This window comes from Amblyomma maculatum, chromosome 8 (genome assembly GCF_055883805.1).
Source record: "Amblyomma maculatum isolate TAMU_Amacu chromosome 8, ASM5588380v1, whole genome shotgun sequence".
Lineage (NCBI taxonomy): Eukaryota > Metazoa > Arthropoda > Arachnida > Ixodida > Ixodidae > Amblyomma > Amblyomma maculatum.
Window position 1 is genome coordinate 58,507,941 of NC_139351.1, and position 26,729 is coordinate 58,534,669.

Consider the following 26,729-nt stretch of genomic DNA (forward strand, 5'->3'; position numbering starts at 1 on the left):
TATAGTTAGACATTGAAGGGGGCAAGGTATGTCCAAAGGAAAAAACAGCGCTAAATTTTTGACGAACCACACAGAAAGACGAACGGGACAGGCGCTGACTCTAACCAAGTTTATTGAAAGATACATGTGTACATATATAGATCGAAGACGCTGAACGCCTGCGCATGTCCTGAAAGGTAGAACAGAGAAAGAAACAAGTAAAAAAAAACCCCTCAGGTAAAACCTCACATAATCTCGTATTTATCAACAATCTATGCTCACTTTGTCTATGCTCGTCTTTCTCAGTGTTCCATCAAAAATTTAGCACTGTTTTTTTCTTTGATTAAACACAATGTCACACCAACTAGCCCAGCAAGACATACTGTTAAAGGAGGCAAGGTCGGTGTATATTCATCAGTGGGGAATAAAGCGGCTTTCAGTAGCCTGCTTGGTGTACGATTTGCAAATAGGAATAGTGGTGTAGCCTAGTGGGGTAGCCTCCCAATCTTAGCATTAAAAAATCGCATATTGCGGGATGCTTGCTAGTGCAGGGATGCTTGTAATTTTCTGTCATGGTCTAAACACTATATTGGGCGCCTTGATATAAATCCCACACTGTCCAAGAGCTACAAATTTATTTACCTAGTTACGTTTCTCCTTTCGGGCATGTTACTAAGAACAATGGAGTGATAATCTGCCAGGAATTTTATCCAGCGTTAACGTTCGTCATTACCAGTGATTCATTACATAATAATTTGAATACCTGTAACGCTGGGCCAGTAGTCATAAGTTGGAAAAGTTCTCTGTAGCTCTAGTTCGCAAGCATAAACTGACATTCAAAGCCAGACTTAAAGATTGCATAACGAAGAAATTGAAGGCCACGCGAATTTATTCCTTTTTCTCTTGGAGGAACTTCTCAGTTGCTTCTATCGAACGACTGCCGCTGCATGTGCATGTGGCTTGAAGCGTCCTTGTCCCCGCTTGGACTACAGACTGCAAGAAAGGATATCTCGGTCTTCGTATCAGTCACGAAACCTGAAAGAAAACTTCCGCCAATTGTTCTTTCCGTCCTGTATCCGCAGTGAATCACATACAACTTCAAACAACGTGACAGGAAAAGTGGCAATTGTGAAATTGTTTAGGAAGGAAAGAAACGAACGATGTTGGATAAGCGGCATGACGCCATCGGCGGCAACTTCATACTCCAAAAGAAAGAAAGAAAGAGGCTCGCAACTTCTCTTAGCGCCGCACGTTCGCCTTGATAACGCAAGCAGCAGATAGGGGATATACTCGCACCAACGCTTGTTCTGACGTGGATTTGAGTATTTGACAGACAGTGTTCCTTGCCGGAGTGAGGCCTTCTGAGCACCGCGAAGAGATGGGCGACACGCACGTAGACGGTTCAAGCCAGGAAGGTCAGAAAAAATGGTCTATATGCTATCCATCCTACGCGCGTTGTCTCCGTGCTTCTTACCATCAATAATTATCTAGAGGACTGGCAATTCGCGTGTTATCTCCACTGCGATGCGGGTCAGGGGGAGCGCAGGAGTTGGGACGGGTAGCGCCTATTAGCTGAGCATGCATTTCGTACAGGGAAGATCTGTTGTTGTATCCTCACGGCTGCCGAGTACGCATTTGCTTTACAATGCCCGCAATGTATTGCTCTGGCTTGGTGCTTAATTGCTGTGGAAATAGAGCTATTACTCTAAATAGCTATTCGATCGTTCTCTACACCGACAAGACACGCACCTGCCATAGGTGACTCATTCAGTAAGCTCTATTTGTGCTACGGAAAACTGCACCCAAGCACAGGATAGAATCACGGCTTTTTCGTGACGTCTCAAGAGGTGGTCAGGCACGAAACGAGAAAACCTCCAATCTTTTGATTTTTTTTCACGAAATGACCAATATTTTTTGCACAGCCTTTTTTTTTTATTGATGCAGTTCATGTCTTCTTTTCGAGCACGTTTTTACCTGCGTGCCTGATTGAAAAGCGCTGTCTAAAGTCACCGCTAAAACGACTTAAGTTTATAATACCAGGCCTACAAGTTGCGGCAAGCATTAGTGTTTCGCTTTGTTTCTCTACGACCAGCATCAGCAAACCCTACAAAACTCCAGCGTGCCATGCAATTTCAAATTACGACTTAAAATAGCAGAGAAGGCGTCCCATACACTTTTTTTCCAAAAGGGCAAGTGAAACAAACTGAAAAACGCAAGACTGTAATCGCACGATAAATATTCACAGTCCGATCATTATATTCAAACCTAAACAAGCGTTTTTATATCGACAACAGCTTCTATGTTCTAATGGTCACTGTTAACGTACAAAAGTATGGACAAGTGCAAATACTGAAATACTTTGTTTGCCTTTGACGGCGCGTAATTGGCGCTTTCGAGCTCGTAAAGGCAAAATGTTATGAATCAACACGTCTCCAATGTGAAGCATGCTATCGCAGTTGTAGGTTGTCTTTGGGACATGGATATACAGGACGGAACTCTTTCAGATTTTTCTACGTTAACTAATTAATTACTATCTTTCAATATCCTTTCTTAGTCGATCCCGCTTTGAGTAGTGAAAAAAATATAGAAATTTGTGATAGTTCGGCGAACGAAAACTCTGTGTACCCGATAGTCAAATAAGACGATCGGTAGAGGGTGTGCCACATATTTCCTCCAGTGGCGCCACAGTAATCTCGTAAACGGCGAAATACCATTTACCAACAGATCCGAATTGCTGCTCAAAAAGGAAAAAGACGCTTTAGATAAGGCGACACGGAAGTTCCTTCGTTTTGTTTCGAAGAGAGTAACGGGCACAGCAATTCTAAAGCCGTGGCTCGTCGTGTGGCTCGCGAAATGAAAGTTCCTGTTTTACGTCAAGCACACAGTCGAGGCTGGAAAGACGCGGCGAGCAGAGTGCTTATCTCCGTATCGGTGTTTTCAAGTGTTCTTTGCACGGCACTCTTGGAAAGGGGTGTCTCCGTTATATCCGTGTTTCGATGCTGGCAGAAGGAGCCTGGCTTATGGAAGCCTCGAAAGAGACCTGAATGCAATGCTTCCCGCCGCAGCATCACTGAGGCCTTTATCTTCGCCTTCTGTATGCGCTATAAACGGACTTTGATGCTTTCAGCAGGCGCAAGTCAAGTATCGGTGGACCCACGAGTTTTGAGGGCGCAGACTGACATATACGGAGCAAACAGAGCAAACACGTTACCTTAAATACACCATACGTTGAGTCTACTCATTATGCTCTATTTATTTGTGTTCATTTTGTTCACGCGTACAGCCGCTATGTCGATAAATCAGCGCAATGAAGCTTTCTTCAATCACGTGATTCTTAACCGGTCCTCTTTATGTAGGAACGACATCAATTTTGTGTCGACCAGGACAGCGCAGAGTAAAATGTACTAAGAAAAAAGTAGCGAAGTATGGGAGAGGTAACAGGTATTGTAATGTATGGCTTTGGAATACTGTTCTCCACTTGGCGATGGTACACGTGTACTGACAGCATGAAAGAGGTTAGTGGGTTTCTGTATAAAAAGAGGTTGCCAGCGACAGAAAATTCAGTATAAGCATCACACAAAGGCATTTTCCTAGGATCGATCAAACGTAATTGCATTGAAAAGAGACGAAAGAGCATTCCCACAATGTTCTACGAACACTACAAAATGTATCCTCAGTAAAGTTTAAACACTACACTGTTGCTAGCTATCTAACCATTAGCTAAAACGCTTACAGTGCTTGTAGCGAGAGCATGACTTCATTCAAGCGCAAGGCGACCAAACGTTTGGTTGGGTTTTGTTAGTTCCAGGCACTTGTTCCGCATAGTTAGTTCCGAATAGGCACTTGAAGCCATCATGAGCCAAACTCTAATTACAACAGGTCCTTTTCTATAGATAAGTCAAGGTTTGTTTAGAAGGTTTACTTTTAAAAATCGAACCCAAAAGCTATTTCGGCGATAACATGTCTTCAAGCAAAAGACTTGGATGAAATTAGATTTATTCATTTTAGAGAGACGTAAAACTATTTTCTTGAATTTCCGCAATTTCATGTGTGACATTAAAATGTGGTTTGTTGCCAGCTGCTCAACACATGCTTCAAATGCATGTTTCCTTGTCTGAGAATCGTGAAGTTGTGTGTGCGATGTATATGTCCAATTTGGAGACGATATAGGATTGCTTCAAAAAGCGCTCTTGACGACTGGTTGGCTTTCGTTCTTTAATGATAAACTTGACCAGGCGTAGTTTGTTCCTTACTTCATTATCCCATGACGCCTTTCATTTGGCTTTAGCGTAACGTCTTCACCGGCATGCTGATTTGTTTTATTACAGTTTTGCGAGCACGTGTAACACATTCGTCCGCTTTCTCAATCAGCGAAAGAAATATTATACTGTCAGGCATGCGCACATAAGATTGAAGCTGTCAGCTGTGTCAAAGAGCCCAAGTCTGTGAAATAACTCAGGAGCTTCCTGGGACTTTGCTCCTACTTTCGACGCTTCATTCCTAAGTTTGCTGACGTAGCCTACCCCCTCACAACCCTCCTGTAGAAAGATATTCCTTTCAAATGGACTCCTGAATGTCATTCTGCGTTTCGCCAGCTCAAGTTTCTTCTTACCTCACGGCCCATACTGCGTCATTTCAGCCCGACAGATCCCACTGAACTCCACACTGACGCAAGTGGCATCGGTGTGGGTGCTGGGCTCATACAACAACATGACGGAAACCAACACGTTGTCGCTTACGCAAGTCGCACCCTTGAACGCATCTATACCGTGACTGAGCAAGAGTGCCTTGCCGTCGTTTTTGGCGTACAGCGGTTTCGCTCGTACCTTTATGGACGTGCCTTTACAGTCATCACCGTTCATCATTCGCTTTGCTGGCTGGTGAATCTACGCGACCTCTGCGGTCGGCTGGCCCGCGGGGCATTACGCCTTCAGGAGTTCAACTTTACAGTGTCGTACAAAAGTGGCCACTACCACGCTGACGCTGAATGCCTGTCGCGGCTGCCTCTCGCAACTACCCTCTGCGATGACAACTTTGACGACTATCTTGCAGCCGTTTCCGTACAATTTTCGGATCTTGCCACTTTCCAGCGAGAACAACGAAAAGATCAAGACTTGGTATGACTTTTTGAAAAAGCTCGTGATCCGGCATCTGCGAACCCTTTCTGCATTCGCGATGGTTTGCTGCATCGAAAAAATTACTCGCCAGGCAGTGCACGCTTTCTGCTAGTCGTTCCAGCTAGCTTCTACTGCTCTGTTCTACACTCTATGCACGATGACGTTACAGCTGGGCACTTGGGGTTTGCCAGGACTCTTACCCGCATTAGGGAACGTTTCTACTGGCCAAATATGCGTCGAACGACTCAGCGGTACGTGAACTCCTGTGTGCAGTGCCAGCGGTTCAAGCTCCCCACGACTTCTCCGCCGGGCCACTTACATCCGGTGACACCACCGACCACACCATATGAGCAAGTGGGTGTTGACCCCATATGGCCCGTTTCCCCGCTCGTCCAAAGGCTATCGCTGGGTCATGGTGTGCATTGATCATCTCACGCGTTACTGTGAAACTGCCGCCATCTCTTCCGCCACCGCCGCTGACGTCTCTTTCTTTCTTCTTCACGCTGTCGTCCTCCGTCATGGGCCTCCTCGTGTAATTATCAGTGACCGAGGCCGCCAGTTTACGGCAGATGTTGTGGAACAGCTTCTGCGCTATTGTACTTGCTAGTTGCGTCACTCTACGTCGTACCATCCCCAGACAAATGGCCTCGTTGAACGTACAAACCGGACACTGACGAACATGCTTGCGATGTGTGTTGACTCGCAGCACAAGAAGTGGGATGACGTGCTTCCATTCATTACTTACGCCTATAACAACTCGAAGCATGAGACAACTTCTTATAGTCCATTTTTCCTCCTCTACGCCCGTCCGCCTCACCGTTCTCTCGACACCATTTTGCCGTTCTCTCTCGACAGCCAGCCTTCTGTTTCGAGCACCCTCTGCCGCGCTGAAGAGGCTCGTCGGGTCGCCTGATTACTCATTCTGGCCTCGCAGGACCGCTCTAAGCAGCGCTAAGATCGTCGGCATCAGGATGTCTCCTACCTTCCTGGCGACATAGTGTGGCTCTGGACACCTCTCCGCAAGTGTGGTTTGTCCCAGAAGCTGTTGTCGCACTACACAGGCCCATTTATTGTGCTCAAACTCATCCATGAGTTGAGTTACGTCGTGTCTCGCCAATGTTTCCAAGGTCGCTCCTCTCGAAAAACACAAGTAGTTCATGTCGCAAGAATGAAGCGCTGCCACTCTTGGGACTCTGACTGACAGCCCAGGGGCTTCGTCTGCGAATGGGGAAATGTCAGGCATGCGCACAGAAGAGGAGAAGGAAGTGCAAAAAGAGTCTAGGATAGAGGTTGAAGAGAAAGCTCGCCATCTGTTGGTTAGCGCACCAGGCTAAGGTGCACAATCACTCTGTCAATAAACCTTAACAATATGACTCTGATATGTAGTCCTGATACACTGCTGATTATTAAGGTGTCTTCGAATGCATAGCAGAGAGCCGAAGAAAATTGTGCGACAAATTCATCACCTTTCTTTGCCTCCATGTTATGCATTGGAAGATACCAAATTATTCCACACTATATCAGGACTACATATCAGGACTAGAGGACAGTACCTCAGGACTACATATCAGGACAGTATGTCAGGACTAGAAAAAAATGGGGGATACACTTAAGAATATATTCACTTTTGGCACTGAATTGTCCATCACATGCACGCATACACAAAAGTTCACAACAAGACGCCCACACCAATGATGCGATGATGATGCATCATTGGTGTAGACGTCTTGTTGCAATCACTGTATGCAATGCGATGGATAATGCAGCGCCAGAAGTCACCAGATTGATCTAACCAACTAGCCCGCACGCCAGTTCTACTGACACACTTAAGCTCCGTCTATAAGATTATGACTGGACGAGCTTACGGCTTCCATCAACGGATCCCTTTGCAGATCGCCTTTCGCACACATGCACTTTCATCATCATCATCATCATCATCATCATCATCATCATCATCAGCCTGATTATACCCACTGCAGGGCGAAGGCCTCTCCCATATTTCTATAACAATATGACTCTGATATGTAGTCCTGATACACTGCTGATTATTAAGGTGTCTTCGAATGCATAGCAGAGAGCCGAAGAAAATTGTGCGACAAATTCATCACCTTTCTTTGCCTCCATGTTATGCATTGGAAGATACCAAATTATTCCACACTATATCAGGACTACATATCAGGACTAGAGGACAGTACCTCAGGACTACATATCAGGACAGTATGTCAGGACTAGAAAAAAATGGGGGATACACTTAAGAATATATTCACTTTTGGCACTGAATTGTCCATCACATGCACGCATACACAAAAGTTCACAACAAGACGTCCACACCAATGATGCGATGATGATGCATCATTGGTGTAGACGTCTTGTTGCAATCACTGTATGCAATGCGATGGATAATGCAGCGCCAGAAGTCACCAGATTGATCTAACCAACTAGCCCGCACGCCAGTTCTACTGACACACTTAAGCTCCGTCTATAAGATTATGACTGGACGAGCTTACGGCTTCCATCAACGGATCCCTTTGCAGATCGCCTTTCGCACACATGCACTTTCATCATCATCATCATCATCATCATCAGCCTGATTATACCCACTGCAGGGCGAAGGCCTCTCCCATATTTCTCCACTTAACCCGGTTCTGTGCTAGCTGCATCCACTTGACCCCTGCGAACGTCTTAATCTCATCCGCCCACCTAACTTTCTTCCGCCCCCTGCTACGCTTTCCTTCCCTTGGAATCCAATTTGTTACCCTGAGCGACCATCGGTTATCCTCTCTTCGCACTACATGTTCTGCCCATGTCCATTTCTTCTTCTTAATTTCCACTAGAATGTCGGTAACTTGAGTTATTTCTCTGACCCACTCTGCACGCTTCCTATCTCTTAATGTTACCCCTACCATTTTTCGTTCCATAGCCCACTTTACCATTTGCTTATTCACTAACCATTAACTCTGGTTTTCTTCATATCCCACATGCCCTTTAGCATACAGCCATAATTACCACATTATGTGCGAGACCAACCAAGTCCCAATTTAGCAGCCAAGTCATCATTGCATGTCTGACTCGGAGTTCAATGGTAGTGGATGTTTCGATAACCCCCGCTCTCCCATCTTAATTGAGAAGTCAATGTTGGCAGCTTCCTCCAAGTTGGTCATCTCACTTCGTTTGGGCTACTTTGAACAAAACTACGATCAATCATTGCCCGGTGTGTGTCAGCTACTAGCTACGGCCTTGCAGGATTTTACCCGGGATTGTTAGCTCTCAGCGCCAAAGTCGGAATTTCTGGCGTACGGGGCCTTTCATAATACTGCCTCTTTAGAAATTTATTTCCAAAGCTTCCTGATTTCAGTGCACAAGTGGCAATGTTACGTTTCCCTTCGGAATGTTACCATAAAGAAAAAACTAGTTTCTCACACGATTGAGTTTACTACACCATGCATGTGTAGTTTATAAAACGAAGAGCATTTTAACAGCGGCATAAAAGGAACTCAGATGACGGCCTTTCTCTTTTCTTTTGTTCTACATCTTTCCTGGTGCAGAAGCCCGGAATCTTGAGATGGATACCATACCATTTCGTACTGGGTAAGTTGGACCCAATCTGTTTCTCCACAACCAAACTCCACTTCACCGTAATGCATAATCACCTCGCTGTTCCTTCTATGCGACTCGTTACTTGATTAAAGGAGCCAAAATGCGTTGAAATAGCCTGCATTGACAATGTGTTTTTATATATTACCTTCATTACACTTTGTAAGCTATTTTACAGCTGGTTGTAGCGAATTTCAGGTTTCGGAATTTTCTTGTGTTTTAATTTGTGCTGCTAATAACCTCTGCTACTATTTCCTTCTTTGGAATACAATTTTTTACCCTTAGCGACCATCAGTTATTGTCTCTTTGCACTACATGTCCTGCCTATGCCCATTTCTTCTTGATTTTCACAGGATTATCATTACCCGTGTTATTCCTCTGACCAACTTTTCGCGCATCATGTCTCTTAAGTTATCCCCCACCATTTTCCACTCCACAGCTCTCTGCGTTGCCGTCAACTTAGGTAGAATCCTTTTCGTTAGAATTCGCGCTTCAGCTGAAACACGATACAACACGTGGATATTGGTCGCTTTTTCTCACCAGTGGCAGGGTCAAACATAGGAAATGTTTCCAGTGGATACATTACGAGCGAACCTTCCAAATTTTCAACGATATACCACGATAGTCCGATCTCGTGCGCTGTATGTCCAGGCCGCCACAGACTTGGCACACATAAAGAGAAGCATATCTTATATTTCCGCCAGCGCCGCGAGGCTATAGTTATCGGGTTCGAGATAATGCACACCGTACGTTTACGGCGTAACTCACTTTGGCTGCTTTTTTGATGGGGCCTAAAAGTACACGCGCCAAAACTTCGATGCTGAAAATGTAGGGGTCTTGCTTGTTTTCTCTAAATCTCTTGAAATGACCGCTCCATCTACGGTAGCATAAAATTTTTGTATGGCCACTCTAAAAAGAACCTTCACGACAACTAATGCCCTGCAAGAATGCCTGTACTAGGGTAAAGGCGCGGACGCAGGCAAGCGTTTTTGTTTTTTGTGCGGTGTGCATTGCGCGCCAGCACATTTAGTCATTTTGTTTTACTCAGTACGTGTAGCTGAGCATCAGATTTCACTGTTGCGTTGAGCTCAGCGTATTTGTGCCACCTGCGTTCAGCCCACTTCACCGCAGCCCGAACGTTTGAAAGACGACCTCTTAACAGGCAGTGACACAGGAGCCCCACTTCTTAGCCGGGAGCCCCGGGATTCAATTGCGGTAGCAGCAACAACGTTTCGATGCACAGGCGAGACCCAAGAGTCCCTGTATATGGTTGCATATTACTGTGCGGTAAAGAATTAAGTAATCGAGACTGTTCGCAGGCCTTCGTGACGACGGCCCTAACATCCTGAGCCACTAAGAACGTCCTTTTCTTTAAGAATCTGAAGGCAGGCGATGACACTTATCCTCTTGTCATTCTTCGAGGCACACTGCAGTGGATTTCTGAACAAAAATAAAACTTGATCAGAAAGCAAGCACTCCTAAATTCTTGAAATCGCGTTTAGAAAGTTTTCAGTATTTTTTTTTTCACTTCATTATCCGCTTTTAACTATAAGTCCTACTCATGCCTAAGGACTTCTCATATGCTGACATAAAGTATGAGATAAATAAATTGAATTTTTGTCAAGTTTTTCGCATATTAGGGAGGGGGGAGGGTTGAGGAGGGATGTAGGCCTTCACGCATTTAGCTGTGGCAAGCGGTGCCTTTTCTTATGGGTAGACGCACCAAAAACTAGGGAAGAAGATATAGCTGCCTTTTACAGACCATTACAGATAGTGCAGGGTCCCTGAGGCGACCCTGCACTGCATTCCGGCATAAAACATGCGCGTCACTAGGCGGCAGAACGTGCGTGCTACACATGATTCAAAGCTTCTGTTTGACCTCACAGCGGGCATGTGGAGGGCGGTGCAATAAGCTACGACGCAAGGCGGTCGGCTGTTGGTATATAATTGGTTCACAGGAAGGGAAAGGCGCAGTATCTGTCACACTTGCTAGGTGGACACCTGAATCGCGCCATAAGGGAAGGAATGAATGTGGGAGTGAAGGTGGAAATAGAGAAAGGGGAGCCGTTGTGGAGGGCTACGGAGCAATTTCGACCACCTGGGGATCTTTAACGTGCGCTGACATCGCACAGCACACGGACGCCTCTTCGTTTCCCCTCCATCGAAACGCAGCCGCCGTGGTCGGGTTCGAAAAAAGAAGGGCGTCTTACCGTGGTGTAGAACCTGCCATTCCTTTGACGAAATGAAGTCGCGGATATCAGCAGGAACAGAGGCAGTAATCATCGGCTTCCGTTTTCTTCTATAAACATTCTTGCGCTGATCGTCGTCCAAACATTTAATTGCCACGCATTCACATATGGCTGTGGGGGTCATTGCCATAAGGTCACAGTTTGGTGATGTGTTTGCCTTAGGTTCAACGATCTCACAATGTAAATGTGAAACATTGGTGGTCTCAGCCACTGGGCCCATGCACACCGCCATTCCAAACAGACGCCGAGAGGTCCTCATCAGACACTCAATAAGTGCTTTACCACGGTATGATACTTCCACGATGATGTCGCAAGTGGCTTTTAAACCCAACAGGCGGCACATTATTTCAAAGTCTGGGATACTGAAACCACCGACAAGAGCTCTCGAAACACCCTCAGTCTTAGCTTTCCAATAGACGACCCGCAAGCAGTACCTAACCGCTGCAGAGACATACGTGGAGGAAGGGCCACGTTGGGCCACGTAAAAAGGAGTGTAACAATACTACTCTTGATTAGGTATGCTAGCTCTGAAAAAGGTAGGTAGAATATCTTGGCTACCTCGATTCGTTCCTTGGCTTTGTCTTTTATTTGTTTCCGGGGGGTGTGAGCTACCTCACCAGAAGCCAGGAGTGTGACACCCAGTAATACTCTTACGCCATCTTCAGACGACACCATCAGGAAATTCTTCATTAAAAGCTCTGAAACGCAGTGCTTTGCTTTTTGCTGGATTGAGGCGTGAACCTGTCAAGGAGCTATATATGTGAATAAGAGGCACAAATACTCTATAAGTGTCAATGTTCCTTAAGAACATAAAAATTTCATCAGCATATGCTGAAACCGTCGCCTCGCCCTGACCAGGGAGAGGAAAACCACGCATAGATCCGCAGGTTTTTATTTGCAGCAATAAATGTTCTAAGCAAAGCATGAAGAGGATAGATGACAGTGGGCAGCCTTGCCGTATTCCACGAGGGAAAGCTGTGAAATCAGTGCACTGGCCGTTTACTATTAAGCAGGCTTCTAAATCAGTGTATAGCGACCGAAGAACCTCTATCAAACGCGCCGTAGAGCCAAAGCATTTAAGAGCAGAAAATAGATATTCTCTTTCAACACGATCTAATGCCCTTTCCTGGCATAGGGATAGAAAAGCGAGTGGAGTCTGTGTCCGTGCAGCAAACGTAAACAGATCACGGGTTAGATCCAGGGAAGAAAGGTTTGTGGTTTTGTGGGGTTTACCGTCCCAAGGCAACTCAGGCTATGAGAGACGCTGTAGTGGAGGACTCCGGAAATTTTGACCACCTGGGGTTCTTTAACATGCACTGACATCGCACAGCACACGGGCGCCTTGCTTTTCGCCTCCATCGAAAAGTGGCCGCCGAGGCCGGGATTCGATCCCGCGTCCTTGGGAACAGTAGTCGAGCGCCGTAACCACTGCGTCATCCCGGCGGGGTAGGAAGAAAGGACTGTACGGTCTCTCACACAGCATGTTTGAGTATTACTGAATAATTCCGGTAGAAATGCTGTTATACCATGCGTTAGTATTACAGCAAATATCTATAGTCTGAGTTTAGTAAGAGAATTGACCTCTATGCCTTCAGGTCAGGTGGTTCACTGCCGCTGTTTAGAGTATGACTGATCTCACGAAATATTTTGGTCTGATTCCATCAGTAAGGAGCTCATTCAGCTTTGGTAATAGGGGGATATGTATTATTTCAAAAAACGTCTTGTAAAATATGATTGGAATCCCATATGGGCCTACAGCTGCAAAGCCATTCATTCTCCGAACTGTTACCCAAACCTCTTCCCAGGTTATTGGACCGCACAGAGTATCTTGGTGCTCTTCAGGAACGAGAGGCACACCGGTGCAAAACTCATGCACAGCCCCATCCAGACGTTTACTATATATATCTTCAGTTGAGAACAACTGCATAAAGTGTGTGCTGAGTACATCCCTTATATCTTCAGCGATGTCAGAATGTATACCGTTAGACAATACAGCAAAGAGCGTCGATGTAACCCTTTCTTAAGACCAACTGCGAACACTGCGGAGAACCAGAGGATCAGCAACAGGCCTCCCCTTCACGAACGATTCTGCAGCTGTGCAATCTCATCTATTCTCTTCGTGCTTTGCTTGGGGCATTTAGTGCTGCAGATAAAAAACCTGCAGATCTATACGTGATTTCCCTCTACCAGGTCAGGGCGAGGTGAATGTTTTACATATACTGAAGAGATTTCTCTGTTCTTAAGGATTATTGACATTATTAGACATTTTCTGAGTCTTTTTCACACATATAGCTCCTTGTCAGGTGGACGCCTCAATCCAGCAAAAAGCAAAACACTACGTTTAGGAGCTTTTAATGAGGAATTTCCTGATGGTGTCGTCTCGATAGATGGTGTAAGGGTACTGCGTGTGACATTCCTGGCGTCTGGTGAGGTAGCTTGCACCTACAAAGAAATACAACACAAAGTCTAGAAACGGATCAAGGTAGCCAAGACATTCTACCTACGTTTTTCTAGGCTGGCATATCTAATCAAGAGCAGTAGTGTTGCACCCCTTTTTATATAGCTAAAGTGGCCCATCCTCCTAGTATGGTTCTGCAGCGGTTCGCTACTGCTTCCGGGTCGTTCCTTTGCAACGATAAGACTAAGATTGCTTCGAGGGCTCTTGTCCGCTTACCAACAAAAAAAGACGGTTTCAGTATCCCAGACTTTGAAATATTGTGGCGCGTGCTGGCCCTAAAAGCCACTTGGGACATCATCACGCATGTAGCATACCGTGGCAAAGCACTTATTCAGTATCTGATCGGGAACTCTCGACGTCTGTTTGGAATGGCAGTGCGCAAGGGCGCGGCGGCTGAAAGCCCACCAATGTTTTGCATCTACATTGTGAAATCGCTGAACCTACTGCAAAATACATTACCAGACTGTGGCCTTAAGGAAATGAGGCCCACAGATATATGTGAATACGTAGCATATAATTGTTTGTTCGAATATTAGCGCAGGAAGGCTTATAGACGAAAATGCAAGCCTATGATTACTGCCTCTCTTCCCGATGACATCCGCGATTTCATTTCGTTAAAAGAATGGCAGGCTCTACCAACAGCCGATCGCTTTGCGTCTTGGGGCGTAACTCCCCCTGACCGCAGTGCAGTCGGACAGAAACTACCATGGTTTGCATGAATGTAGCGCGCACTTTCTGGCGAATAGTGACGCGCATGCTTAATCCAAAATGCAGTTTTATAGAGCTTAATCTGTGCGTAGGCATATGTGTACTTTGGAAGAGGAGGGGTTTGGCTGTTTTTAGGGGACGCCCGCAAGAAGCCATGTTTCCAATGCTGTACAGAATGAGAACAATGCTAGCTCTCCACTCATTTAAGGGAAGAACTGACAACATTGGGGAATAAGATTTTTTCTCACCATTTTCTAGAAGATTTATCCTTTTTTTGAATGGCAGAGTGACAGCGCCTATCCTTCCGTGCTAGAAAGGCAGGCAAGTGTTTTTGATTGGCATGATGTCCGACTCCGTAGAGTAAGAAGGCTATACAGGTGTTAGTGTTGCAAAGAACGTGTATGCGATATATATATTCAGTGTAGTACATGACTGAGTGCTTGTTAGACCAATACGTGTCGCTGAAAAAAAAGTAGGTTACTTTCGTAGAACTTGGAAAACAAAAGTTTCTTAAAATGGTATTTTGTTACTATTGAGGAATCATTATAGGTGCTGTTTGCAATGCAGTACTAAAAACAAAACCAGCCGCTTATGGGCCCAACAAGGTTTAGCCGGTATTTTGTTTCTCTTGAGGAAACATTATGTGCCATAAAGAGAATTTATCCATACATACATACATACATACATACATACATACATACATACATACATACATACATACATACATACATACATACATACATACATACATACATACATACATACATACATACATACATACATACATACATACATACATACATACATACATACATACATACATACATACATACATACATACATACATACATACATACATACATACATACATACATACATACATACATACATACAAAAACGCACATTGCTGACAAACCAAAGCACTATACAAACGCTATAGGTTACATATACATAAACTAAAAAAAGAAAACATGATTCCGTAGAGAGGGGAAAACATTATAAACCGGGAGGGTTATAATAAAGGACGACATGAATCTGAAATCAGCTACCTCGTGCAAAATAGAAGCGCGGCGCGTGTGCCAGCGCCTCAGAAACCGCGTCTCGCCGCCAGTTTATAACTGTCCTGACAGATACTTCCAGAAGACGAGGCGCATACTCTGCAAGGCTGGGTACGTTGCTTGGCCGGGAGTTCGGCGCACCTCAGCGAGGCACCTGCGACGCCACAAAACAAACAGAACCACACTGAACACAAGGTGTTCAAAAGGGTTGCGGCGGCGCCTTACGCCGGGTTTCATACGGACGTTAAACATCCTATATTCGAGCCGCCACATGTTCTCGCAACCATAGATTCGAACAAAGCATGCGCGAGGCTCTCGGAAGCAGCACAGTTGGCACACTGGTCATTGGGTACAACACGCCATCTGGCAAGGCGCTGTCTCTTGGGAGGACGCCCCAGCGCCAAAGCCAATCAAAATTTTGCACTTCATTTGGCAGCCGACAAGCTGCCCACGCTCGCCATTAGGCTACAGCGGTCTGCCGTTGCTCATCAGCTGAAAGCCTGCGAACGGCTACTAATTCGCTGATGCGTATGGCTGGTAGGTCGCCTACATTAACATCTGACAGGTCTATATTGAGAGTCAACTTTATATCGGCAACCTTACGGTAAAAAGGCATTAGTCTGTCCGCCTGTGGACCGAGGTATTCTTCGGGTGTAAGCACACGACGCGCCGTGCTCATCCAGTACTGGATAAGAGAGCGACCAGGTTAAGACTCGTCAGCTAATAGCCTCTCTACCAGCCTTAACGCGAGTACTCGAGCCACTGTAGGGATTCACGGCAGGCCAAGGCCTCCCCTGCTCCTCGGAAGATGTAGGATGTGACGAGCGACTAGCGCTGTCCTCCCATCCCAAACAAAAGTCCCTATAAGGGACTCGTCGAAAGCGGCTCGTTTTCACAACATCCCGGCCGAGAGGGGTGGAGTTCTCCCTCGTGTGAATATACCCTAAGGGACGCGAATCTATTCACATATGTGGCGCGGGTGGTCGTGATACGCGCCACATAAAGGGTGAAAGCGCGCGCTCGTGTCTTGGCAAAACTAACTTTAGCATTGAACGTGATGTTGAAACGCGCTGCGACTGAAAAGGTGTGCGTGGCTTCGGAGAGAAATACATCGCACGTCCGGGGGGAGACCCCACTTGACTCAAACAGCACGCCAAGTGCACGCACTACGTCCACAAGCGCTACAGCGGCGGCTAAAGGGCCCCTAAACTGGCCGAAGCGGAGTGCGTTACTTTTCTTCTTGTTGAACTGAGCTCGAGATAAAGCTGCATATTCAGAAATTAATTAAAAAAAAAACCAATGAAACTCTAATTGTCGTGCCCGAAGAGTGAAATGTCGTCCGCGTGTGCAGATACAACAGTCTCCTGTCCTACGGATGGACGTCTTCGAATAAGCCTTTCCGCGGCGACCCTATGCAGCAGCGGGACGAGCAAAACTATGAAGAGTACCGGCGAGAGCGGGCACCCCTGACGCACTCCCCGCATAATCGGAAAGCTGCCAGCAATTTGGTCATTCAGTACTAGTTCACTGCTAAGATCTGTGTAAAGGCCGCGTAGGAGCTGAACGAATTCGTCAGGGAAACCAAATGAGCGGAGTACGGCGAACAAGTAACCATGTTCTACGCAGTCGAAGGCCTTTGCCTAGTCCAAGGAAACAAAAGCTCCAGTGATCCGTTTGGCACAGGTGTATTAGAAGACGTCTATTGTCATTGTCAGCGAAGCGAACACAGATCTTCCAGGTATCGAACAGGACTGGCATGGGCTAACCAAATCCTGAAGGTAGATTCGCACCCTACGGACCAGCAATGTGGCTACAAATTTATAGTCGGTATTAAGGAGGGTATCGGTCGCCACGATGAGCGACTCTACGGTGTCATGCCGTCCCTCGGCACTAGAAAGATGCGGCCGACACTGAACGAGGGTGGCTTGGTGCCACTCTCTAGGAAATAATTTACGAGCCTAAGTAAGGAAGGACCGAGGATCAAAGAAAGTGGAATAAAAACCGGTTACAAGTCCGTCAGGACCGAGAGCGGTTGACTGGTTCATGGCGCCTAAGGCACAACGCACCTCCTCCAAAGTTGCCGGCTCCTTAAGTGCCGAACATGCGTCTTCTGGAAGTTGAGGAAGAGGCCCACAGAAGGAGCCGACAGCTTCTTGAAAATGCTCCTCCTCATCGAGGCCTTGCCACGAAAAGAGGACCGCGAAATGCGCGGTAAACGAGTTGCGGATGTGCGCGGGTTCCGAAGGCGTCGTACCGTCCGCAAGCGTGACGCTCTCCACGCGAGTTCGCCTGTTACTGCGCTGGCCAACGGCTCGAACGTGTCCGAGGTCTGCGGTATCCTTAAGCGGCACGTTTGATGGTCCCGCTGAGAATGATGTGCGTGAACTGTCTTCGAGGATGCGGTGATAACGCTCGCATAGCGTCTCGAGATATTCGCGCATCGAGAACGTAAGCGCTTCGCCCCCACGTACGATGCGCATACGGCGCAGAACGTCATTCCGCATGGTCGTAATGCGGACAGGCCGCGCCTTCCCCGCACATACAAGAAAATCGCTCCAGCGTGTTTTCAGCGCGTTCCAGGTAGCAGGTGTTATGTCACTAACTGCGGCCACAGACAAGCACAACTCCGGCGTACATCAGTGAAGCACTCTTCATAGCGTAGTACCGCTGCATCCATGGGCCGCATCAGAGGGCTGATTGCACGGCCCGGGGCTGCCCGCAGAGTAACCGTGACCGGGAAGTGATCACTTAGTTTTAGGCCTGGTGGGAAAGGCAATACCTCACACTGTAGCAAGCCAGGTACCATGGGGGAAGGGATGTAAACTCGATCTATTCGGCTCGCGCTGTGGCCCCCGACTCGTGTTGCCTCGAAATGGTCTCCGCTAAGAGTGACCCACGCGTCCTCTAACCGTAATGATCGCACCAGCTTTCCAAGTTCTTTCGCCTGGTATTTGGAGGCGCCCTGACCAGGCCCCCTGATGTTTCGTATTGTGTCTACAAAGAAAAGTTTATTGACTGCCATTGACATAAAACATACATACGGCGCAAAATATGCAGTATTCACATTCTAAACGAGCAGCAGGTTTCGCCTGCGCATCTGTGCTACTTGCTTCACACCAGGATGCAACAGAGGAATGCAACATACATTTTGCCATATGGACAGAAAGGTTTGATAGTTGAAGTGTAAAAGCACCTCGAAAGCGCCTGAATGTCTAGAAGTTATGTCGAAAAACACAGAGAAGAGGAGGCTTAGTTTGCGATCTTGGTTACTAGGCTTTTTCATTACATTCAATGTAGTCAGTTACCATGACATATAACAGGTTTTTGGTAAAGAGGCGGATGACTATTTTCTTCAGGCCTTTGCTCCAGCTTCTATACTATCACAACAGTGGTGCGCAAATCAGGTTCAGTAAAAATTGCAAAGCACGACAGCTGCAACTCTCAAAATGGCAGTTGGTTAGGTCCTTTATGCCGGGATATACGTAACAAGAGGTACGTTTCGCTGGCTGAGCTTGTTACGGTCATGTATATTTAGCATTGAGGTACATTGTGTATACATGCATATTATTCATATTGCTTGACAGAGACGAAGGCTGCCCGATGCTATGTCAAGTAGCACGCAGCGGTTATAATTTTTTTCTACACGGTATTTTGATTTGGCAGAGACTCCAAATTCAGTCTCATACATTGGATTGCTCCCCGGTATGAAGTCTATTTGGCGCAAGTCTCTCGCATACACTACAAATGTGTCCAAACGGATAGTTTACGATGTCTGCTTGAAATTTCCGGGTCGCAGAAGCACTTTTGGAAACTCGTGTGCAGTGATCAGTCATACGATGTGCCTTCCGGTCCTATTCTGTTGGTTCCCTTTGACTGAACTCTTCCATAGGTCCTATCTCGGTGCCTATGATACTTCTATTATGCTCGGAGTCTAGCATGACTGTTTGGCAAGCCGGTCCTTTCATTTTCGGGTGTCGTCGCCGCTCTCTTCGACTTATTATGCTCATTTGTTGTTGTTGTGGCTGTAGGAAGAAGGAAAAGAAAATTCAGGGGCCCGCTACTGGCTCTGTAGCTGAGCCACCTCCGCTGCCTCGTGCAGGTTGGAGAGAATATAGAGAAAAAAGAAAAGGAAGAGTGAAAGAAAGACGCGCGCCGACACAACAGCCGTCGTCCACCACCAGTGGTGGCGTGTGCAATGACGGTCTATGACAGATAAAAATTCGGTGCTAGCCTGGCCCCATGCCGCAAGCGGCAGTGACCCACTGTATCATTTGCCCTTTGCTGCTGCTATGCGCATCTTTTTAAGGTCCACCGGTGCCTGCGTTTCGATGGAGGTGAAACGGAGAGACGTCCGTGTTAGGGCACGTTGTTGTTGTGGCTGTAGGAAAAAGAAAAAGAAAAATTTGGCGGACGCTTAAGCTTCGCCTTCAAGAGTGGAACTCGATAGCATTATTGCACCTCGTCGAGAAAACTTATAAACGCAAGGATATTGGGACATGCTCGCACCGGAACCCGCGCGGCCCGAAGGGGAGAAGCGGGTGAGCGAAGATAGTGATCTAAAGAAAGGAAAGACGCTTGATTCTACAACCCGTGAGGGTGCTCGGCGAAACGTCAGGGGCGAGTGGCGCGCCACGTTTCGGGGCAGAGCCGCACATTGCCAGGAGGGGTTCTTCTGTATTTGCCGCAACATGGCTCTGCATTTGCGCAGAGCGCAGAAGAAATGTAGCGGAAACGTGTAACTGCGACTTCTGTAAGTAACATGCTCATAATTACCTATATACACCGCAGTATAACGTTCTACGGCACGTTTCTAAGGCAACACCGCATTCACTAGAAGCGCTTTTGTACAGCTTTCAAGTATTGAACTCGTGGATGAGTGGACAATAAAGAAAAAAAAAAACTCGTGGATGAGTGGTAGCGTCTCTGTCTCATTCTCCAGAGACCCTGGTTCGATTCCCACCCAGCCCATCTTGGAAGTTGCTTTTTTATTTATGAAGTGCATGCTGGGATTTATCGCTAATGGCCAACGCCGCCGACGCCGACGACACCGGCTATTCTGCGGACGTTAAAATGCACGGGTGTGCTACTGGGTCTGTAGGTGAGCCACCTCCGCTGCCTCGTGCGAACAGACGATTGATTTATAGGAAGGGAAAGGCGCGGTGTCTCACTTGTTTTCTGTGGACGCCTCATCCGCGCCGTAAGGAAAGGAAGGAAGGTGGGAGTGAAAGCGGAGAGCAAAAGAAAGAGGAGCCGATAGTGGAGGACTTTGGAGTAACTTCGACCACCTGGGATCTTCAACATCACACAGCACACGGACGCCTCTTCGTTTCGCCTCCATCGAAACGCAGCCGCCGAGGTCGGATTCGAACCCGGATACTCCGGCACAGTAGCCGGGCGTCTTACCACCATTAATTAAATTCCTTTACATACCCGCGAAACGAACAGGCGTCCGAGTGCGTTTCTATGAAGGCAAACGAAGAGGCATCCGGATGCTGTGCGATATCAGCGCACGTTAAAGATCTCTAGGTGGTCGCAATTACTCCGTAGTACTCCACTACGCTCCTCCTTCTTTCTTCTTTCATTCTCACCTTGCTCTTTTCACTTTTGGCTCACTTAAGTGTTAAATGGGCATTTCGATGGAGGCGAAACGAGAGGCGTCCGTGTGCTGTGCGATGTTAGCGCACGTTAAAGATCCTCAGGTGGTCGAAACTACACTGAAGCCCTCCACTACGGCTCCACGTTCTCTCCCACCTTCCTCCCTTCCCCTACTGCGCGGTTCAGGTCTCCACAGAAACAAGTGTGACATATACTGAGCCTTTCCCTCCCTGTCAGCCAATTATTATTATTATTATTATTATTATTATTATTATTATTATTATTATTATTATTATTATTATTATTATTATTATTATTATTATTAATACTATTATTATTACCGCGCTGTTATGGAAGGGAGAAAGGTGGGAGATAAAGTGGAGAAAAAGAGAGAGGAGCCGTAATTGAGGGTAATGGAGCAATTTCGACCACCTGATGATCTTTAACATGCGGTGACTTCGCACAGCGGACGAACGCCACTTCGTTTAGCCTCCATAAAAGCGCAGCCGCCGGTAAACCGTAAGAAGCTGCGCATGGCAGCAGCATGGAGAGTATGAGCTTAGAAGTCGAAAAGAGCAGCGGAGACGCCCGAACAGAGAGAAACTGCTTGCCAGACATGCCAGACTGCCGAGCATAATAGACGTAGCATAGCCTCAGAGATGTGGCTTATGGAAGAGTTCAGTCAACGGCAACCAACAGAAGACCGGAAGGCACGTTGTATGACTGATCACTCCATTCGAGTTTCCGATAGCGCTTGAGTGACTCAGACACTTCGAGCAGAGTTGGTGAACAATCCGTTTGGACCCATGTGCAGAGTGTGCGAGAAACTGTTGGACTAAATGGACATGACACCGCTGAGTATGATACTGCATTTGGAGGCTCTGCCAAATATAAATACTCTGTAGACAAAATTAGGACCACTGCATGCCACCTCACAGAGCATCGCGCAGTCGACTCTGTCAAGCAAAATGAATAAAAGATGTGTATACCCAATATATCTGATTGCTAAAGATACATGACCGCAACACGCTCAGACAGGGAAATGGACCTCTCGCTACGTAGAATAGCGGAGCTACGCCATTGCCACCTGTTTCAGACCTACAGCTGTCGTGCTTTCCAATCCTTACTGTACCTAAATTGCTCTCCTCTCCAATGAAAGTATAACATTTGAAAAGAAAGCAAGAAAACTATCATGCGCTTTTTTGCAAAGAACATGCAATACTTTATGACAACTGCTCATATTAAATGAATTAAAAGAACTACTAACCGCGATTGCAAACTGAGTGTTCCCCGCTTTGTGTGTTTTTCACCATAACATTTAAATAGAATTCATTCAGGTTTCGTGACTAATGACATTGAATCAATTACTATTGCTTTAATTGCCATGCTCGGCCGTCGTACCATTGCAAACAGGAAGAAAGAATTTTCTTTTAGTAAAATTTTGTTTTCGATATTCTACATAACTCATGTATGTACTGTGCATGCGTGTGAAGTCACAGCCAAGGCCAGCTGCGCAGCCTTCTCGCCAAGCGGTGCTATGTTGTCTAGCAACGCTTAAGAGGTGTGCGACTCCTCATTAAAAAAATGAGTCTCTATCACTTGGATCCCTAGCCGAGCGCCTTACCACTGTCACTGTGCTACGCCCCGGATTATAAAGCGTTGTTCATAATTCCGCTTGTCTACTGTGAGCCAATGGCTTGGCGCCGCATTTGAATGCCACTCAAAGAAAGTAATTGGATACAATAGTACGCATAACGCTTTGATAGCTGAAGAGGCTGTGATAGTGCTAGCATATACAGGTACTAAAGCCAGATCTATCCTCTCAGATAATAAGGCGGCTGTTAAGAACATCGGCAAAGGCCTAATTTTCAAGCAGGCGGCCAGTCTACTCAGAAAGCAACCGCTAAACAGAGAGGTGGGCGACCGTAGATACCCTGCTACCCGGAGGCAAAGACCCCCTCATACTCTAAAAGAGCTCTATGAGACTCCCAGGCTAAGCAGAAGGATCTATCCACTACCAGATAAGTCCCTAACACGCGCAGAATACAGGGCCTGGCGATACATTCAGGTCATCATTTTTTTCCCTTATGTTACTTGGCATAATGAGTCAACAGCTGACCCAGAGGCTTGCAATCTATGCAACGTACCTCTGAGTCAATATCATCTAATCTGGCAATGCCCTGATTTGCCGGAATCTAGGAGACTGATCCCCTTGATCAAATTAGCTGGGAAACCTACATCCGCAGCAAAAAAATGCGGATGTACAAAATATCGTCCTACACCTGGCGGAGGAGGCTTACTCCAAGACCTTTTCTGCGACAACAGCGTATGAGTGCCGGCAAGGAAGAGACCCTCCTTCTGACTGAGCCCCTGCTCCTAGGCAACTAAAGTCTTCTCTCTGTCTCTCTTAAATTACTCAGAGTGCCGCCGAGATGTATCAAATGCTAAATATTTATTTAAAAAGTAGAACAGAAGAACGACATAGCAAGGGATTGGCGCGCAATGTAGCACCGAAGACTAAAATGGATAAACAAGAAGTGAATTAATATGACGTATAGGATGTATTACGTAAATGGAAGTAGAGCCGAAAAAGGGCATAGAAAAGGAATGGCGCGCAATTTTAAAGTACCAAAGAATAAAATGGGTAACCAAGAAGTGAATTAGGCAACTAGAAGCAGCCACAAGCAACAAAAAGCAGTATCTGCACTTTCACTTTATTTCAATACAGATTCTGCAGTGCTCTATGTTTTTCTGGGACACAGATTGGTGTAACAAGCACTCAGTCATGTACGTATACTGGATATATACCTCATACTGGTTCTTTGCAACAATAAAACTTGTGTAGCCTTCTTACTCTACGGATTCGGACATCATGCCAGCCAAAAACATTTGCCTTCCTTTCTAGTACGGAAGGATAGGCGCGGTCACTCTGCCGTGCACAAGAAGGATAAGTCTCACTGCACATTAATACCTCTGGCTCAATAAGCAGCTAGTCTTTTATTACGTAAACTTACATGTGCCCGTAAGCAGCTGGTTTGTTTATAGTGTGGCATTGCAAACTACACACAATATAATAATTCCTTATTAGAAGCATTATTCCCTTTTAAGAGTTGCTTTTACATATTCTACAAAACTAAAATGAAATGTGTTTCTGGGGCACGTATTGGTCTGACAAGTGCTCAGTTATGTACATACACTGAATATATATCTTATACAGGTTCTTTGTAACAATAACACTTGTGTAGCATTCTTACTCTATGGATTCGGACATCATACCAGTCAAAACCTCTTCCCTCCTTTTCTAGTACGGAAGGCTAGGCGCTGTCACACTGCCGTTCAAAACAAGGATAAACCTTGTATAAAATCGCCAGAGCAATTCGTCTTCCCCAATGTTGTCAGTTCTTCATTTAAATGTATGTATAGTATTGTTTTTATCCTATACAGAACTTTAAACAAGGATTTTTGCAGGCGTCCCCGCAAAACACCCATTCGCCTCATCTTCCAATGTACAGTAAAACCTCGATAATTCAAACTCTGTTAATTCAAAATCCTGCATGATACTAAGGTTTTCTGCGGTCCCGTATTTTTCATTCTAAATCTGACCAGATAATTTGAACCGGTGGTCTGCACTAGCCCGGGTAATTGGAAAATTTGGGGTGCTGCCTCCTAACCCGGCACTTAGTCGGGAGCAGGCGGTCACCCGAAAGCAAATACAAATCGGGTCACTCCTTACCCGGCAGTGCTACCAGTCCTCCACCCAGACATCTACACGAGTGATGTGTGCAGTGTATGTGAAGTGGGTCCGGCGGACCAATGGCACAACATGTGGGACTATGCCGGGTTTCCGACTGAAGCTACACCCCAGACATACCCGCCCGAACTTCAAAATGTTATCAAAGATGCCTATGCACATAAGCTCTATGAACCGTCCCTGAGACGACCCTCCACTGCATTCCGGCATGAAACATGAGCGTCACTAGGCGCCAGAACCTGCGTGCTACACATGATTCAAAGCTTCTGTTTGACCTCACAGCGGGCATGCGGAGGGCGGTGCTACACCCTGCGACGCAAGGCGGTCGGCTGTTGGTATATAATTGGTTCACAGGAAGGGAAAGGCGCAGTACCAGCCACACTTGCAATGTGGACACCTGAACCGCGCCGTAAGGGAAGAGAAGAAGGTATGAGTGAATGTGGAAAGAGAGAAAGGGGAGCCGTAGTGGAGGTACTACGGAGTAATTTCGACCACCTGAGGATTTTCAACGTGCGCTGAGATCGCACAGCAGAGCTGTTCGCGAAGTTGCTTTGGCTGGAAGGGTAGCAGTTCCTGGCCCTACGGGGCTGGGACGGTAGGTCAACGCAGCTTGCGGCAGGGGCTAGCCAGCCAGTGGTTTTTATCTGTTGTAGGCCGTCGTTGTATCCGCCACCGCTCGGTGGGGGCGGACGACGGCTGTTTTTGCGGCGCGCGTCTTTCTCTCCCTCTTCTTTTTTTCTTGTCTATTTTCTCTTCTGTCCGCATGAGGCAGCGGAGGTGGCTCAGCTACAGAGCCAGTAGCAGGCCCGTTCATTTTCTTTTCTTTCTTCCCACAGCCACAGCAACAACAACGCTGACATCGCACGGCACATGGACGCCTTTTCGTTTCGCCTTCATCAAAACGCAGCTGCCGTGGCCGGATTCGAACCCCCGGGAGCTCCGAACAGTAGTCGGCCGTCTTACCGCGGTGTAGAACCTGCTATTCGTTTGACGAAATAAAATCGGGGGTATCAGCAGGGAGAGAGGCAGTAATCATCGGCTTCCGTTGTCTTCTATAAACATTCTTGCGCTGATCATCGTCCAAACATTTAATTGACACGCATTCACATAAGGCTGTGGGGATCATTGCCCTAAGGTCACAGTTTGGTGATGTGTTTGCCTTAGGTTCAACGATCTCACAATGTAAATGTGAAACATTGGTGGTCTCAGCCACTGGGCCCATGCACACCGCCATTCCAAACAGACGCCGAGAGGTCCTCATCAGACACTCAATAAGTGCTTTACCACGGTATGATACATCCACGATGATGTCGCAAGTGGCTTTTAAACCCAACAGGCGGCGCATTATTTCAAAGTGTGGGATACTGAAACCACCGACAAGAGCTCTCGAAACACCCTCAGTCTTAGCTTTCCAATAGACGACCCGCAAGCAGTACCTAACCGCTGCAGAGACATACGTGGAGGATGGGCCACGTTGGGCCACGTAAAAAGGAGTGTAACAATACTACTCTTGATTAGCTGTGCCAGCTCTGAAAAAGGTAGGTAGAATATCTTGGCTACCTCGATCCGTTTCTTGGCTTCGTCTTTTATTCGTTTCCGGGGGGTGTGAGCTACCTCGCCAGACGACAGGAATGTGACACCCAGTAATACTCTTACGCCATCTTCAGACGACACCATCAGAAAATTCTTCATTAAAAGCTCTGAAACGCAGTGCTTTGCGTTTTGCTGGATTGAGGCGTGCACCTGACAAGGAGCTATATATGTGAAAAAGAGGCAGAAAAACTCTATCACTGTCCATGCTCGTTAAGAACATAAAAAGTTCATCAGCATATGCTGAAATCGTCACCTCGCCCTGACCAGGGAGAGGATAACCGCGGATAGATCTGCAGTTTTTTACCTGCAGCACTAAATGTTCTAAGCAAAGCATGAAGAGGATAGATGACAGTGGGCAGTCTTGACGTATTCCACGAGTGAAAGCTATCAAATCAGTGGACAGGCCGTTAGCTATTAGGCAGGCTTCTAAATCAGTGTATAGCAAACAAAGAACCTCTATTAAACGCGCTGGAAAGCCAGAGCATTTAAGAGCGGAAAATAGATATTCACTTTCTACACGATTTAATGCCTTTTCATTGTTTAGGGATAGAAAAGCGAGTGGAGTCTGTGTGCGTGTAGCAAACGTAAATAGATTACTGGTTAGATACAGGGAAGAAAGGATTGTGC

At 46.5% G+C, this 26,729-nt stretch overlaps 1 long non-coding RNA gene across 1 annotated transcript; it reads left to right on the top strand.

Annotated features, from left to right (window-relative positions):
- The first annotated feature begins 1,252 nt into the window (after positions 1-1,252).
- Positions 1,253-25,539, top strand: LOC146181225 (uncharacterized). The gene is made up of 3 exons (XR_014700427.1): positions 1,253-1,394; positions 8,642-8,684; positions 25,346-25,539. It is a non-coding gene; the product is annotated as an uncharacterized LOC146181225 (long non-coding RNA).
- The last annotated feature ends 1,190 nt before the right edge of the window (positions 25,540-26,729 follow it).